This window comes from Porites lutea, chromosome 4, assembly GCF_958299795.1.
Source record: "Porites lutea chromosome 4, jaPorLute2.1, whole genome shotgun sequence".
Lineage (NCBI taxonomy): Eukaryota > Metazoa > Cnidaria > Anthozoa > Scleractinia > Poritidae > Porites > Porites lutea.
This window is the reverse complement of record NC_133204.1, coordinates 43014823-43025479: the sequence shown is the minus strand read 5'-3', so window position 1 is coordinate 43025479 and position 10657 is coordinate 43014823. Positions and strand designations below refer to the sequence as shown.

Here is a 10657-nt window from a genome sequence, read left to right as displayed (position 1 = left end):
AGTTCCTCGAAAAATGAAATCACTCTTTCATAGCAAAACTCAGCGGTGGCAGAAATTTCTGTTGGTTTCCGGTCGCCTTGTCGGTGCCCATCCAGATGGGCAACAACATGGCGTCTCCAAAGAAAGTTCTAAAAAGCGTTTTCACTCACGTGGCTAACAGCTATGAATATTTATTGGAACAAAAGAAAGTGTTTGCATGAGAAAAGAGTAACTTCCACAGGACTGGTTTGGGACACCAACATGGCCGCCGTTTCATTGTTTTGGGACACCAAAATGGCCGCCGTGACGTCGTGTGAAAACGCTCTAGAAATTGGGGTAAATCATTACTCTGATTATTATACATTGTACTCACTATCTTTTTTCTCATTGGCTAAAAGCCTACAGCTAATTTTGAAAATCAGCGCAACCTAGAGGTAAGTTAGTTGTCTGCTGGCAGATAACTGACTAATCAGTAGGTTACGCACGCAATGCATGACTTCCAATAACAATTATATCAATTCAGGTTCCTTGCGACGGTGTTTTTGTCGTTATTTTCTTACAATGTATAATAAAACAATTATAAGATTCGGTTTTTGTGATATCCAAAATAATCAAGGTCTCGGTAAGTGTGATCAGCCTCGGCCTTCGGCTCGGCTGATAACACTTTCCTCGACCTTGATTATTCCGGATGTCACAAAAACCTCATCGAATATTTTTTTATTATCTCGCGTATGAAAAATTGAAATAAAAAGAATGTTCGCAAGGGTTTTCGGGTATTAACCTCAGATCACTTTCGAGATTTTGGATTTTATTTTTTGCGCAATTTTGATTTTCATTTTTGATGGCGTGAAAGTGAAAACCGGAAATTTTCTTCCCCATTTTTTATTATCATGGTATGTAAACACGAGCAACCCGAGGAATTAGGAAATTCTATTAATTTATTTTATAACCAACTAAAATTATTACAGTCAATCTACTGAGAGTGATACTGAGTTCGAGTTCATTGGAAACCCATGAAGATTTTATTATATCCAAACATTTCAAAGTCACGTTGATAAATTCTTTGAAGCCGCAATAAATCTGTTCTTGGCAGCTTGCTATAATATTGTGCCAATTTGTCTTTGGTACTAGTAAAACGAACAGGAGGAAAAGAGACGAAGCGATCGACACCTGTGTCGTGTAAGACAAACCGAGCGTCCTCTTCTAAGGTCTCATAATGTCCAATAAAATCGTACTTAATCTTGCACGGATGGCACAGGTTGTCATAATGCTGCCAGTGCTCGTTATATCGGCCTCCTTTGCTGCTGACGTCAATCAAATACAGGATGAAATCAGAGAATTTGATTTCCTGTTGTCCACTAAGACACTCGCACTAGAACCCAGTCTCTCTCTGACTGACCACTGGATCTTTTTAGAATATTTCTTGGAAACATAGTCTGATTGTCTTGTGAATTTGTCCTTGTAGGCCGATAAGAGTCGCTCGAACGGATCTCTAACGAACATAAACTTGTAATAGTTATGTAAAATATAGCGAACCTTGGATTTTGAATAAGAGCCGAGAAGTGGAAAATGTTGGCTGTGTACAGATCTGTTGTTCTTAATTCCAAGCAGATGTGCCATAATTTTCTTCCAAGTTGTACAAGCGATCTTGGGGATGTAGCAGTATAGGATCTTGTGCTTGTTATCAACTATGAGATGGTTTAGTAAACTTCCAGTTGGTAGAAACAAAGGGCTTGATTTTGTCTTTTTACAGTAAGATGATATTAGGAACTTGCGTTTCTCCTGTCTGGATAGAATGAAGGCAGCGAGCTGCAGTTGCAAACAAGGAAACAAAACTTAATTATTCCTTGGTTGTTGACATAACAAACCTATTTGGTAAAAACAATGCTCCACCTCTGATGTGGCCTGCGCTACAGACGAAACGTCTCTGGTTAAGTCCGTCTGCGAAACAGCACCGATGTCTTTGTTCTGGGCCCCCACTCGTATACCAGAATTTAAGTACGTGGTATGACTGGCCTTTTGAAAAAGCCATTGTCGATTTGCCAATAAGGATGAAGGGAAACTCGAAATGGACTGCTGGTAATTCGTTGAGTCCATTGGGGGCCCGGAACTAACTGACCGATGTTAAATTACGTACAGAGTGTTTTCACATGACGTCACGACGGCCATTTTGGTGTCCCAAAGCAATGAAACCGCGGCCATGTTGGTGTCCCAAATCAGTCCTGTGGGAGTTGAACTCTTTTCTTATACAAACGCTTTCTTTTGTTCCAATACATTTGCATAGATGCTGGCCACGTGAGTGAAAACACTCTATACGACACAGGCTATTACTTTGTTCGGCAGGCTATTACTTTTCTTACCTCAGATTTCGCCGACGTTGCCTCTACTATACCATCCGCCAAACGAAGGGAGGTTAAAGCTGAAAACCAAGAAAAATGTCTTTAAATTCAGTTTAAACAATATTTTGTGGATCTTTTTTTCGTCACCCGTCAAAGCTTTGCCGACGGATTCTTAATCAATTTATGCCTGGATTATATGGTTACGACGTCTTCGGCAGCGAAAACGTCACTCTAAAAGTGACGTTTCAAACTTCATCTGACTCTTATCCCATTTCATTCGATTTGTCAAATATTGGGGAATTTTTCTGGAATTAACTCTAAATGACTGTATCAAAAGTCATATCAGAAAAAGAAAAAGAAAATTGTTGTCTTTCGTTCACGTTCTCCATATAAAGTGAAACTACAAAGTTTCACGTGATAGTCGTGCAACAAAGAAATGTACAAAAAAGTGTGCGGCTCGTGCAAAGTTGTTGTTTTGCCAATAAAACTATTGCTTTTTTCGCCGTTCTAGTTGCCGTCGCCTTCGTCGTTACTCAAGCTCCCTAGTCTCTCTTTCACCTCAGTGGATTCCGATTCTGATGAAGCGGACCGGAAGGCTCCTCTTCCTAGCGGAGGACCGAACACATCTACAGTTTGGAAGAGAATTCATTGCATGCAGTTTCTAAGTTGTACAACGAGCACAGAGAACAAACAATGCTTTAAGTGGTCACTTACAGGAGGATGAAAACGATGAAAAATTCGAATGCTGTCATCGAAAAAGTAGTCGCGATCGCTTACGAGAGGTTGCAATTGTAGTGATTTCACTGGGAGAATTTTGGTGTTTTGGATGGGTGGTGGTTTTTGTGAGGTGGTCTCACATAGAGGTGCGACTGTATGAAGAGATACCAGACAGACTCTATCGCCAAACCAACTTAAAGGTGCCTGACTTGCTCATTTACGGACTAATCGGTTTATGAATATAGCCCCCCCCCCTTGGGCCCAAAAAACAACAACCAGGATGCCCCTTCAAGTGGACAATGTTCTTACCTTTTACCCTCTCTCTTTCTGCTGCAGGAAAGAAAAAGAAAACGGAGACGCCACTTGCAAGTACAAGACACGTAAAAGCTATTCTAATGCTTCCCATATCCTGTGAACAAAATAAATACGAAAAAAAATAATGATGATTATGTTCAAGCATCAAACGCATGATTCAAAATATCTTATAGATTATTGCTAATAGATTTCCCTCGTTTTCTTTGGTTTAATGCCCCGGAGTGAATGTCAGGGGGCTCGTTAGCCTTTGGCGTTAGTTTGTTGGGAAGAACTGACTTAAAGTAGGGGGTAGTACGAACGCAATTTATTTTTGTTTACAGAATAGAAGCTTGTTTCTGGGACTGTCTCTAACGTTTATAGCCTGTATTTAAAAAGTTTTTAAAGCTTGTTTACTGTCGTATTTCCGCATTTAACTAATTCGTGATACCCAATCACTAATCAATGAATCTCGCACTGTAGAACCTTACTCGATTTTCAAGCGTGATCTATTCGAATCTATTGTTGAAACAAACATAATTAAAACAGCTGACAAAACAGTGCGTTGAAAAGGATCAATAGAGTTTTCAGGTGTGAGTATTAAACCCATGTAGCCCGAGTTTGCGATCACTCTCGTAAAGTGACGAAATGTGAGTTCACATGTTGAACGGCTTCAAGATGTTTCCATATATAATAACTTTTTCTGGCACTAATATGTAGATTGGGGCTATTTTGACCTAAAAAATTGGAATTAAAGTTCTGAGCCGCGTCTGTATTAGAAATAAAGACACTATTTGAACATTTATTTCCCTCTTTTTCCCTCTATGAATTATTAATGAGTTTCTGGAGCTGTCGTATAGCTTAAGCGACTACGACCTATGGTCAGTCAAAATTGTTGGGACACTTCACTGTCTTCCCGCTCTCCCAGTGTTGAGGGGAGTACGGCGAGAAAGGAAAAAACAGCGTTCAGAGGAAGAGTCCCAGCTATCAGCTGAACTATTTTTGTCGAAGACTGTAGTTACGACCACTTTTCCGAATCTCCCAGGTGGTCGCTTACGAGAGCTTCGACTGTATTTTTGGTAAAGTGTGTCTCACTAAATAACTATCTTCAAAGGTAAGGGTTATTAGTCTCTTGTTCGACGCCAGATCGATATTGGAAAAATAAAATTCAGAAACACTGCAAGCAAGTTTCTTCTAAGAGAATTTCAAATCAGTTGTCTTTAGGTCAAACAACCAATTGATCACTAAAAAAACAATATCCACTCTTTTTAATTTGTATGCTTATAAACAGCAATGAGCAGCTGTTTTCGATCAATCAGAACAAATTGCCCCAACCAACATTTTGCCGCGTCTGCGGATTCTATGACTGAATGAAATTGAATATGTATAGAGTCGTATAATTTCAAGAAAGATTACTTTTCCTCAAAAGAGTACTGTTTGTCTTATTTTAAGATAATCCCTATTGTTACTCTTTTTTCAATTTCTCTGCGTAATATCTACAAATTTTTCTAGTAGATATTAAAAAATATATTTATTGAGCTAAAATATTCGGTTTTGTTCCTCGGCTCGTTTCTTAAGTAACTAAAATAACAAAAACTTCAGAATTGGCTTGGAAGTTGTAGATTGACAAGGAACCTTTGTTTTCTTCGGTGTTTGAAATGCAAAAGGAACAAGGCAAATACTAAAACGGCCAAGGCCGCAGACGACAAGTCTTTTTGATAATATCATATCTTTACTGCGGGTCAAATTGAATATTATAAGAGATGATTCGCATAATGAACTCTTGAGTTAGACATCGATACCGGTAGGCTTAAGGATACCGTTGAATCCGTTGATGATGCTTAAAGTTTAATGTACGAATATAATGTAATGCTTCGATTCTCGATATGGCAACTAAACTGATCCCCCTGGGTTACGAGACCATCACATTAATGCAAAGTGAAGCTTACCTCGGAAAGAGAGCGGAGTGTAAATAACATAAGAACATTCAAGTTCTCTTGTTTTTTTTTTCTCTTCCCGATCAGTGAAAACCGTCCTGGACAGCTCTATCGCTAAATTAACCAGGCTCAAATGTTATGATAAAAATCCCGGCCGCTCCTACTTTAATGAGATGAGATGAGATGAGATGAAAGTATTCTGTTGATGATGGATTGCAGATGTCTTCATGCAGGCATCGATCCGTCACACGATCACGAAAACAGTGTTCTTAGAGGTTTGGGGAGGGAGCGGGGGGTGGGGGGGGGGGGGGGGGGGCGGGGAACTACACTATCTTTATTATGCCTTTATACTCTCTGTAAGTAGTTATATAGGTCCGTTTACAGTAAGTGAAAATAACGTCTAACTAATGATTCGCGCAAAATAAAATAATCAAAGGTTTTCTATCAAGTTTTAGTAAAATCCAACTAGTGGTCTATTATCAATGCTGCGTTCTGATTGGTTGAGTTACTACTAAGCTATATGTTATAGCCCACTAGTAGCGAAATGGCGCCGGCTTTGAAAACCAAAACAATGGCTGCTGAATCGCGTTTTGCTAGCTTAAGTTGTTGTCTCGATATTTTTGACCAACTAGTTGGATTTTGTTAAAACAATTATTCCTCTCCCCCTCGTGGCCTCTGAGTCAATCAGAACATTCGGCCTTCGGCCGGCCTTATGGTCTATTGACTCGGAGCCCATTCAGGCTCGAGGAATAATTTGGTAAACATTTTCAGTAATTCCTTTCTCTTTTTGACGATAACATTAGTATATTTGGCTTTAGTGAAATCCAGCTAGTGGTCTATTTTCAATGCTGCGTTCTGATTGGTTCAGCTACTACTAGGCTATATGTTATAACCCACTAGTAGCGAAAAGCGCCGGCTTTGAAAACCAAACAGCAATGGCGTCTGAATCGCGTTTTGCTAGCTAAAGTTCTTTTCTGTCGATATTTTTGACCTAACTAGTTGGATTTTACTAAAACAATTATTCCTCTCGCCCTCATGGCCTCTGAGTCGATAGCCCATTCGCCTTCGGCCTCGGCCTCATGGGCTATTGACTCAAAGCTCATTCGGGCTCGAGCAATAATTGTTAAATAATTTTACAAGTATTATTATGGTATGGGCGTTAAGATTCACAAAAAGCAGAAAAGGAACATCAGTTACAAGAAACAAATACAATGTAATAACTCATGTCGCAATACATTGTACCCATCATCGCAAAACATCAAGAAGTGTTGTTCAAAGACATGAAAGGGGAGAGAGCGAGATGAGACGTATTCATTCACAGGCTCTATGATTTCATTCTCGGCCGTAAATCCTCTATTAAGCCCCCCCTCTCAAATATGCCCCCTCCCTCCGTAATAAGCCCCCTTTTTCAGGGGAAGAAAGTTTATAAGCCCCCCCCCCTCCCTCCACTCCCCTTCCCTAAATATTCTTCACTAATAAATGATGTTTTATCGTCTAGGAATAATAATAATGCAAACTTTATTTGTGTTTTTGAATGTACAATTGTAAATCTCGCTACGTATAGGCAATTTACAAATGCTGCTTGAGATTGGATTATTAAAAAGAAAAAAGAAACAAACAAAAAAAATAAAAACAAAAACAAAACAAAAACAAATAAAAAAAACAAAACAAAACAAAAGCAAAAAAAAAAATAAAAAATTCAAAATTGCATTAAGTCTGGGCTATCCCAGTTCCTACTTCTACAACAAAAGATGTAATATGTTGCTCTGATGGCTATATTTATCATTTTCTTGATTATATAACTTTGCTGCTTTTTGTCAGGATGGGCTACTGTTTTTGTCAATGCCAATGTCATTCATCATGTCTAAGAACGTGGAACATAATAATAATAATAATAATAATAATAATAATAATAATAATAATAATAATAATAATAATAATAATAATAATAATAAAAACCCCAGAGTACGGGGGGGGCAACCAGCCCCCCCCAAGCCCCCCTTCCCTCCCCCGCCCCTGTACTTCCGAAGGTTATGTAAGGGTTATCGGCCTGAAGCGGGGGTTATGTGATTTATTCCCCTCGTGCGTAAATCACATGACCACGAGCTGAAGGCCGATAAACCGGCGGCTTATTTTTACATTGGCGAGGATTCCTCAAGGGATGTAAAAATACATTGACGAAAAATGCCTCCATTGTTCATCTTTTTTTTTGGTTTTTAACACTCCATGCTGGCACTGGTGGCATTCACAGGTTTCTCGGCTTTTTAATTATGTTGGTTTTTCAAAGTCGCATTTCAAATTAGTCAGAATTAGTGGTTCGCGGTGAATGCTAGAAACAGCCTAAACGGTAGTAGAAGTGTCGAGCAATTCAGAGCCAGAAGTAGAGCCGTTTATTACTCAAACTAAAGCAACTTCAGTGCAGCTTCAGTGGCGGTACAGCAAGAGCTTTCGGAAAACAATTTGAATCTTCATTTGCGGGTGTAGAAAACGAGTAAGCAGTTGACAATTTCAATTTTCGCACCGAGGATCTTTCGACCGACCTGCATGTCTACAGACAAAGAAGATTCCGGGCGAGGGATCACTACTGTAACTGACAAGGAAATTCAGTCGAGGAATGAAGCAAGAATAGCACAAAACACAAAAAGTTCAATTATATGTCTTCATGGAGTACTTGAGTTTGGGATGACTGGTTAAAGAACGGAACACCTTACCATGACCGCGACACTTTCGTGGAACTATAGAATTTTAACATTTTTAGACGCTGTCAATTTCGAACTGTTGTTCTGGCTGTGGAAATCGATGAACCAACATTTAGGAAGATCCGTGAATGTGGCGCAAAAGAAACGCAGCTCAGTTTCATTTTAGTAATTTAATATAGCGTCGTGTTTAATATTTCCAATAAACATTTGTGAACTTTTTCTAAAAAGCTAATTGAAATGCGGGGGGGATAATGTAATGGAATAATCCCCTCGCATTTTAATTAGCAATTCATTAGCCCTGCTCTTCCCTTCAAACAAACAAAGCTGCACCCAGCTTTTCAGACAGTTGATTCGCCGGTTATGTAATATATTACCCCAAAAAAGAACAAAAGAATCCGAGCTTATGTAAAAATAAATAATGGTTATTGGCCTGGCATGGCAACGCACGAGGGGAAAAAATCACATTACCACGAGCTGAAGGCCGATAAACGGCTTATTTTACATTTGCGAGGATTCCTCAAGGGATGTAAAAATACATTGACGAAAAATGCCTCTATTGTTCATCTTTCTTTTGTTTTTTAACACTCCATGCTGGCACTGGTGGCATTCACAGGTTTCTCAGCTTTTTAATTATGTTAGTTTTTCAAAGTCGCATTTCAAATTAGTGGTTCGCAGTGAATGTTAGAAAGAGCCTAAAGGGCCTAGCAGTGTAGAGCGATTCAGAGCCAGAAGTCAGGGGCACCCACCAAAAATATAGTTCGAACTGACCACTTAAACATAGCATTGTTAAACGTATTTTAACATGATTTAAACGGTATATGTAGGCATATTTTTATCCCCTAAAATTTTTTTTCATCTGTTCGGATTTCCAAGCTGAAAGTCTAGTGATCCGAAACTTATAGGGATCAAAACTTACCTTAGCTTTTCGAAAATTTCAGTTAGAAATAAGGCTCCCGAAAATTCTAGCTGATTTTTTTGAGAGTAAAAATCCGTTAAAAATGGGCAATTATACCATTTTTTAGATGTCCGAAAAACCTAGGAGAGGCAGGCAAGCAGGAAATTTTACTAAAAATGTTCCGAAAATTCTAGATCTCAAATCGTCTCCCGAACAGATATTTTTGCGAAAATTGACGTTGGGTGCCCATGAGAAGCTAAAGTAGAGCCGTTTATTACCCAAAGTAAAGCAGCTTCAGTGGCGGGTACAGCAAGTGCTTTCGCGGGAAAACAATTTGAATCTTCATTAATGGATGTAGAAAACGAGCAAGCATTTTCGCACCGAGGATCTTTCGACCGACCTGCATGTTTACAGAGAAAGAAGATTTCGGGCGAGGGATCACTGCTGTAACTGACAAGGAAATTCAGTCGAGGAATGAAGTAAGAATACCACAAAACACAAAGAGGTCAACTACATGTCTTCATGGAGTACACGAGTTTGGGATGACTGGTTAAAGAACGGAACACCTTACCATCACTGTGACACTTTCGTGGAACTGTAGAATTTTAAAGACGCTGTTCAATTTCGAACTGTCGTTCTGGCTGTGGAAATCGATGAACCAACAACGAAGAAAATCCGTGAATCCGCAAAAGAAACGCAGCTCAGTTTCATTTTAGTAATTTAATAGAGGGTCGTGAAGGGGGGTACCAAATCCCAGTTCCCAGGCTAATTTTTGCCAAAATCCCAGTTACCAAATCTAAAATCCCATTACTAATGATTATTTGCAAAATCATGCGCATAATAAATTAAAAGCACTGATTGACGCTATTTGGATACACGTACCTTCACCTGGACTGAAGAAAATCTCTCATTCTGCGAAAAATACTGATTTCACGGTCTCTAGTGAGGAGTGCAAGGTCTATTGCTACGAAATTTTATTTTTCTATTTTAAAATATTGGAGCAAAGACCGCTGAAGAAAAGAAATCCCATTCCCATTTTATAATTGTTCATCCCATTCCCAGTGGCTAAATCCCAGTCCCAGTGAGTAAATCCCATTTTCCCAGTCCACAATAAGGCTAATCCCAGTTCCTATTTTACCCCTTCACGACCCTCTTAATATAGCGTCGTGTTTAATATTTCCTATAAACCTTTGTGAATTTTTTCTTTATGAAAAGCTAATTGAAATGCGAGGGGATATTGAATTAATATACAAGGGAACAATCCCCTCGCATTTTAATTAGCTGTTCATTAGCCCCGCTCTTACGAGCAGTCTCTCTTTTTTTTTTAGTCCGTCGAGCAAAACGCCCGAGACACGCAAATGACCACGCGCAGTCTACGCTCTTCCCTTCAAAAAATCAAAGCCGCACCCAGCTTTTCAGACAGTTGATTCGGGGGTTATGTAATATATCCCCCTCAAAACAGACAAAGGAATCCGAGATTTTATAGTAAAAATAATAACAATTATTCCTCGAGCCAGAATGAGCTTTGAGTCAATAGCCCAACAGCGAATGGGCTATTGACTCAGAGGCCATGAGGGCTAGAGGAATAATTGCTTAGGTAAAATCCAACTAGTTGCTAAAAAATGTCGAGACAAAACAACTTTAGCTAGCAAAACGCGATTCAGTCGCCATTGAATTGGTTTTTTAATTTACAGTCCATGAAGTTATCTCCTTTGTTCCTAAACAATTCTTCAACTCTTAAATCGTTTCTTTTTTTATCCAATATTTGGATGATTTCTTCAGTTCTTTACAGTATTTTAT

General features: G+C 39.1%; 1 pseudogene; it reads right to left on the bottom strand.

Annotated features, from left to right (window-relative positions):
- Positions 1–899: 899 nt before the first annotated feature.
- LOC140934728 (carbohydrate sulfotransferase 11-like) lies at positions 900–3441 on the bottom strand (annotated as a pseudogene).
- Positions 3442–10657: the final 7216 nt, after the last annotated feature.